Consider the following 8,261-nt stretch of genomic DNA (forward strand, 5'->3'; position numbering starts at 1 on the left):
AATCAAATTCCTTCCGATGCCACCTTGTGGTAGAGATGTGTGAGAGAAACCACATCAGTCCTTTTCCCGGCTTTGCCTGTGTTCTGAACTCATTCTTCCACAACTGAAGTGTAATAACGAGTCCCACCCACCTTAGTCTGTATAATCAGTGAATCCCTTACAAAAATATTTACAACATTTTTGTGGTAAATCTTTGTATAGCAGTTAATAAGTTGTATTCCGTCAAGAGGCAAAGCTATAGACAGACAACATTTTTTTATTCATTCATCTTTTGTAAAAACAAAATTAGACAAACGTTAGTGACTACTTTTGCATTGACTCCTTCCTACTACAGTCTGTAGCTGAAATAATAGTCAAGAAACCATGAACACATTATCTGAGGTTTATAAATACCCGGTTTAGGCCTGACTGATATAACACGTGTGTCTGTCTACTGATGAAAGTATAAAATTATATGAAAATAGGAGTGAGAACTATCAACAAACTGATTAAACAGCATGATCATTACACAGCTGGGTGGTGATGATTATTTATGTCTGTAATAAAGCCCTTTGAGGGGAAAAACTCATTCTGATTGGCTGGGCTTCCAAGTGGGTGGGCATATGCCCTGCTAGGCCTATGCACTCCCCTGCCCAGTAATGTTAAATCTGTAGATTAGGGATTCATGTATTTATTTAAATCGACTGATTTCCCTATATGAACTGTAACTCAGTAAAGTCTTTGAAATAATTGCATGATGCATTTATATTTTTGTTCAGTATACATCGACTGGCAAAAAAACAATAACGACAACCTAGGATTTAATGAATGCAATGAAACGTAAACACAGCTTTAAAGCGTCAATAAAATATACGGTCAACAACAATATACTTTGTTAGCCTGGCTACCAACATATCTTGTTTATTATAGCATATACACACTACATAACCAAAAGTATGTGAACATCTGCTTGTTGAACATCTCATTCCAAAATCATGGGCATTGATATGGAGTTGGTCCTGCTATAACAGCCTCCACTCTTCTGGGAAGGCTTTCCACTAGATGTTGGAACACTGCTACGGGGACTTGCTTCCATTCAGCCACAAGAGCTTTAGTGAGGTGGGGCACTGATGTTGGACGATTAGGACTGGCTCGCAGTCGCCGTTCCAATTCAGCCCAAAGGTGTTCGATGGGGTTGAGGTCAGGTCTCTGTGCAGACCAGTCAAGTTCTTCCACACCGATCTCGACCAACCATTTCTGTATGGACATCACTTTGTGCATGGGGGCATTGTCATGCTGAAACAGGAAAGGGCCTTCCCCAAACTGTTGCCACAAAGTTTGAAGCACAGCATGGTCTAAAATGTAATCAAATCAAATCAAATCAAATACACATGGTTAGCAGATGTTAATGCGAGTGTAGCGGAATGCTTGTGCTTCTAGTTCCGACAATGCAGTAATAACCAACAAGTAATCTAGCTAACAATTCCAAAACTACTACCTTATAGACACAAGTGTAAGGGGATAAAGAATATGTACATAAAGATATATGAATGAGTGATGGTACAGAGCGGCATAGGCAAGATACAGTAGATGGTATTGAGTGCAGTATATACATATGAGGTGAGTATGTAAACAAAGTGGCATAGTTAAAGTGGCTAGTGATACATGTATTACATAAAGATGCAGTAGATGATATAGAGTACAGTATATACGTATACATATGAGATGAATATGTATATGATGGCCTTGAGATAGAAGCTGTTTTTCAGTCTCTCGGTCCCAGCTTTGATGCACCTGTACTGACCTCGCCTTCTGGATGATAGCGGGGTGAACAGGCAGTGGCTCGGGTGGTTGTTGTCCTTGATGATCTTTATGGCCTTCCTGTGACATCGGGTGGTGTAGGTGTCCTGGAGGGCAGGTAGTTTGCCCCCGGTGATGCGTTGTGCAGACCTCACTACCCTCTGGAGAGCCTTACGGTTGTGGGCGGAGCAGTTGCCGTACCAGGCGGTGATACAGCCCGACAGGATGCTCTCGATTGTGCATCTGTAGATGTTTGTGAGTGCTTTTGTTGACAAGCCGAATTTCTTCAGCCTCCTGAGGTTGAAGAGGCGCTGCTGCACCTTCTTCACGATGCTGTCTGTGTGGGTGGACCAATTCAATTTGTCTGTGATTTGTACGCAGAGGAACTTAAAACTTACTACCCTCTCCACTACTGTTCCATCGATGTGGATAGGGGGGTGTTCCCTCTGCTGTTTCCTGAAGTTCACAATCATCTCCTTAGTTTTGTTGACGTTGAGTGTGAGGTTATTTTCCTGACACCACACTCCGAGGGCCCTCACCTCCTCCCTGTAGGCCGTCTCGTCGTTGTTGGTAATCAAGCCTACCACTGTTGTGTCGTCCGCAAACTTGATGATTGAGTTGGAGGCGTGCGTGGCCACGCAGTCGTGGGTGAACAGGGAGTACAGGAGAGGGCTCAGAACGCACCCTTGTGGGGCCCCAGTGTTGAGGATCAGCAGGGTGGAGATGTTGTTTCCTACCCTCATCACCTGGGGCGGCCCGTCAGGAAGTCCAGTACCCAGTTACACAGGTGTGGGGTCGAGACCCAGGGTCTCGAGCTTGATGACGAGATTGAGGGCACCATGGGCACCATGGTGGGGCCCGAGCTGTGAGATGTACAGCATTCTCACATAGGTATTCCTCTGTCCAGATGGGTTAGGGCAGTGTGGTGGTTGAGATTGCATCGTCTGTGGACCCATTTCAAATCAAATCAAATCAAATTTTATTTGTCAGCAGATGTTAATGTGGAGCGAAATGTAATAACCAACAAGTAATCTAACTAACAATTCCAAAACTACTGTCTTATACACAGTGTAAGGGGATAAAGAATATGTACCAGGGCAGCATACAGTAGATGGTATCCAGTATATACATATGAGATGAGTATGTAGACAAAGTAAACAAAGTGGCATAGTTAAAGTGGCTAGTGATACATGTATTACATAAGGATGCAGTCGATGATATAGAGTACAGTATATACGTATGCATATGAGTTGAATAATGTAGGGTAATTAACATTATATAAGGTAGCATTGTTTAAAGTGGCTAGTGATATATTTACATCATTTCCCATCAATTCCCATTATTAAAGTGGCTGGAGTTGGGTCAGTGTCAATGTCAGTGTGTTGGCAGCAGCCACTCAATGTTAGTGGTGGCTGTTTAACAGTCTGATGGCTTTGGGATAGAAGCTGTTTTTCAGTCTCTCGCCCAGCTTTGATGCACCTGCACTGACCTCGCCTCTGGATGATAGCGGGGTGAACAGGCAGTGGCTCGGGTGGTTGATGTCCTTGATGATCTTTATGGCCTTCCTGTAACATCGGGTGGTGTAGGTGTCCTGGAGGGCAGGTAGTTTGCCCCCGGTGATGCGTTGTGCAGACCTCACTACCCTCTGGAGAGCCTTACGGTTGAGGGCGGAGCAGTTGCCGTACCAGGCGGTGATACAGCCCGCCAGGATGCTCTCGATTGTGCATCTGTAGAAGTTTGTGAGTGCTTTTGGTGACAAGCCAAATTTCTTCAGCCTCCTGAGGTTGAAGAGGCGCTGCTGCGCCTTCTTCATGACGCTGTCTGTGTGAGTGGACCAATTCAGTTTGTCTGATGTGTATGCCGAGGAACTTAAAACTTGCTGCCCTCTCCACTACTGTTCCATCGATGTGGATAGGGGGGTGTTCCCTCTGCTGTTTCCTGAAGTCCACAATCATCTCCTTAGTTTTGTTGACGTTGAGTGTGAGGTTATTTTCCTGACACCACACTCCGAGGGCCCTCACCTCCTCCCTGTAGGCCGTCTCGTCGTTGTTGGTAATCAAGCCTACCACTGTTGTGTCGTCCGCAAACTTGATGATTGAGTTGGAGCGTGCGTGGCCACGCAGTCGTGGGTGAACAGGGAGTACAGGAGGGGCTCAGAACGCACCCTGTGGGGCCCCGTGTTGAGGATCAGCGGGGAGGAGATGTTGTTGCTTACCCTCACCACCTGGGGGCGGCCCGTCAGGAAGTCCAGTACCCAGTTGCACAGGGCGGGGTCGAGACCCAGGGTCTCGAGCTTGATGACGAGCTTGGAGGGTACTATGGTGTTGAATGCCGAGCTGTAGTCGGGCCGTAATCAAATTGGAGTGGGTCTATAGGGTGTCAGGTAGGGTGGAGGTGATATGGTCCTTGACTAGTCTCTCAAAGCACTTCATGATGACGGAAGTGAGTGCTACGGGGCGGTAGTCGTTTAGCTCAGTTACCTTAGCTTTCTTGGGAACAGGAACAATGGTGGCCCTCTTGAAACATGTGGGAACAACAGACTGGGATAGGGATTGATTGAATATGTCCGTAAACACACCAGCCAGCTGGTCTGCGCATGCTCTGAGGGCGCGGCTGGGGATGCCGTCTGGGCCTGCAGCCTTGCGAGGGTTGACACGTTTAAATGTTTTCATCACGTCAGCTGCAGTGAAGGAGAGTCCGCATGTTTTGGTCTGCCTGGGAGCAAGACATCCTGGTCTGTGACGGGGCTGGTTTTCATTTTGTAATCCGTGATTGACTGTAGACCCTGCCACATACCTCTTGTGTCTGAGTCGTTGAATTGAGATTATACTTTGTCTCTATACTGACGCTTAGCTTGTTTGATTGCCTTGCGGAGGGAATAGTTACACTGATTGTATTCGGTCATGTTTCCGGTCACCTTGCGAGCTTTCAGTTTCACTCGAATGCTGCCATCAATCCACGGTTTCTGGTTTGGGAATGTTTTAATCGTTGCTATTGGAACAACATCTTCAATGCACGTTCTAATGAACTCGCTCACCGAATCAGCGTATTCGTCAATGTTGTTGTCTGACACAATACGAAACATATCCCAGTCCACGTGATGGAAGCAGTCTTGGAGTGTGGAATCAGATTGGTCGGACCAGTGTTGAACAGACTTTACCATACTTACCATACTTCCGGCGCCGACAGAGATGGCCGCCTCGCTTCGCGTTCCTAGGAAACTATGCAGTTTTTTGTTTTTTTTTACGTGTTATTTCTTACATTGGTACCCCTGGTCATCTTAGGTTTCATTACATACAGTCGAGAAGAACTACTGAATATAAGAGCAGCGTCAACTCACCATCAGTACGATCAAGAATATGACTTTCGCAAAGCGGATCCTGTGTTCTGCCTTTCACCTAGGACAACGGAATGGATCCCAGCCGGCGACCCAAAAAAACGACTTCGTAAAAGGGGGAAACGAAGCGGTCTTCTGGTCAGACTCCGGAGACGGGCACATCGTGCACCACTCCCTAGCATTCTTCTCGCCAATGTCCAGTCTCTTGACAACAAGGTTGATGAAATCCGAGCAAGGGTAGCATTCCAGAGGGACATCAGAGACTGTAACGTTCTTTGCTTCACGGAAACATGGCTCACTGGAGAGACGCTATTGGAGTCGGTGCAGCCAGCTGGTTTCTCCACGCATCGCGCCGACAGAAACAAACATCTTTCTGGTAAGAAGAGGGGCGGGGGCTTCATGGTTAACGAGACGTGGTGTGGCCACAACAACATACAGGAACTCAAGTCCTTCTGTTCACCTGATTTAGAATTCCTCACAATCAAATGTCGACCGCATTATCTACCAAGGGAATTCTCTTCGATTATAATCACAGCCGTATATATTCCCCCCAAGCAGACACATCGATGGCTCTGAACAAACTTTATTTGACTCTTTGCAAACTGGAATCCTTATATCCGGAGGCTGCATTCATTGCAGCTGGGGATTTTAACAAGGCTAATCTGAAAACAAGACTCCCTAAATTGTATCAGCATATCGATTGTGCAACCAGGGCAGGAAAAACCTTGGATCATTGCTATTCTAACTTCCTCGACGCATATAAGGCCCTGCCCCGCTCTCCTTTCGGAAAAGCTGACCATGACTCCATTTTGTTGATCCCTGCCTACAGACAGAAACTAAAACAAGAAGCTCCCGCGCTGAGGTCTGTTCAACGCTGGTCCGACCATAATTGTATGCTGTAGCGTTAAGATTTCCCTTCACTGGAACTAAGGGGCCTAGCCCGAACCATGAAAATCAGCCCTAGGCCATTATTGCTCGTCCACCAAACTTTACAGTTGGCACTAACCCAGATTCGTCCGTCGGACTGCCAGATGATGAAGCGTGATTCATCACTCCAGAGAACGCATTTCCACTGCTCCAGAGACCAATGGTGGCGAGCTTTTCACCACTCCAGCCAAAGCTTGGCATTGCACATGATGATCTTAGGTTTGTGAGCGGCTGCTCGGCCATATTTTTCAGGCTTGTTTGGCATATACTGTCAGAAGGGACAGCATCCTCTGAATGGAACAAGGCGTTCATCCACTGTAACATGAGGACCAGGATTGTACAGAATTTCCACCCTTCCGTATAACCGTGATACCAGACCCGGTCAATGTGAAAGAGACAAACTAGCTGAAATCAGATATGTATGGGACAAACGGATGGAAATTCTACAGTTACTGTACAATCCTGATCCTTGTGTTACAGTGGATGAATGCCTTGTTCCATTCAAAGGATGCTGTCCCTTCCGACAGTATATGCCAAACAAGCCTGAAAAATATGACATCAAAATATGGGCAGCATATTATGCCAAGTCAAGCTATGCATGGAATATGCACGTTTACACTGTGAAGCCACCCAGGGAGTGCCTGAGAAGACTCAGGGGATGCGGGTGGTGCTGGATATAAGTGAAGGGTTGCAAGGTCATACATAGCATCATGTGTTATGCAACAAACCAAAACAAATCGAACTTTGCAAGATTGAGCCTGTGATTTTGTTGTAGGCAGAGCTAGAGCGCAACAGAGTAGAATTATATTGGCGGGTGTAGCCCACGAGTGGTCTTTCAATCACCCGCGAGTGAATACGCTTTTCAGATCAGCGCAGAGCCACGGGTGTGCACATCTCTTTTCTAGTTAGCCAGTTATTAGCTGGATGATAGATAAGTATTGGTCAGCAATGGGGAGTTACTGCTTCTTACAAGAGCACAAAACGTGTAGGCTACATTTCAAGCTGTCTTTGAAAAGTCAGTCAGGTAAAAAGCTTGTCTTAATTGAAGGGGCAGGGTTGTATTTTGAGAAAGGCATGAATATGCAAATAAGTCAATAGGCAGAGGGGTAGCTTACATTGTCGAATTCTCTGTGTGGTAATAATAATACACTATTTTTTGTGGTTTCTTACAACACAATGAAATGCAATTTACAGTCACCTATTTGCCCAATGGTGTTACAGACCAAGTAAACCATAATGAATTCATGTCTGGCCCTTCATAATGTAAAAACTTTTTAAAATTAAAGTCTCATGCAATGTAGGCCTGCATTGAACACGTCATTATTGTAGCTATTGTAGGCTATATCATAAAAATCAAAAGCTATTTCCATGTGAAAATGTTCTGGGATTTGCTCCATTGGTTTTGTTGGTAGGCCTATATTATGCTCAAATAACCACAATAGCCTATTGGCTACTGTCTAAAACTGTAAGGGTACAGCCTCAGTGTTCACTGCTAATTAGAATTTGAGTGAACATTGGTCGCAGCCCCCACTTTTGCCCTCAGAACAGCCTCAATTCGCCGGGCAATTTGGCTGGATGTCCTTTAGGTGATGGACCATTCGTTAAAAACCTAGCAGCATTGCAGTTCTTGACACAAACAGGTGAGCCCGGCACCTACTACCATACCCCGTTCAAAGGCACTTAAAAATATGTCTTGCCCATTCACCATTTGAATGGCACACATACACAATCCAAATGCCTCAATTGTCTTCTCGTAGATTTGCTTCTCAAATGTTAGAAAAAGCTGTTGCGCAGCAACTCACTGCCTTCCTGAAGACAAACAATGTATACGAAATGCTTCAGTCTGGTTTTAGACCCCATCATAGCACTGAGACTGCACTTGTGAAGGTGGTAAATTAACTTTTAATGGCATCAGACCGAGGCTCTGCATCTGTCCTCGTGCTCCTAGACCTTAGTGCTGCTTTTGATACCATCAATCACCACATTCTTTTGGAGAGATTGGAAACCCAAATTGTTCTACACGGACAAGTTCTGGCCTGGTTTAGATCTTATCTGTCAGAAAGATATCAGTTTGTCTCTGTGAATGGTTTGTCCTCTGACAAATCAACTGTACATTTCGGTGTTCCTCAAGGTTCCGTTTTAGGACCACGATTGTTTTCACTATATATTTTACCTCTTGGGGATGTCATTCGAAAACATAATGTTAACTTTCACTGCC

Source organism: Oncorhynchus keta, chromosome 19 (genome assembly GCF_023373465.1).
Source record: "Oncorhynchus keta strain PuntledgeMale-10-30-2019 chromosome 19, Oket_V2, whole genome shotgun sequence".
NCBI lineage: Eukaryota > Metazoa > Chordata > Actinopteri > Salmoniformes > Salmonidae > Oncorhynchus > Oncorhynchus keta.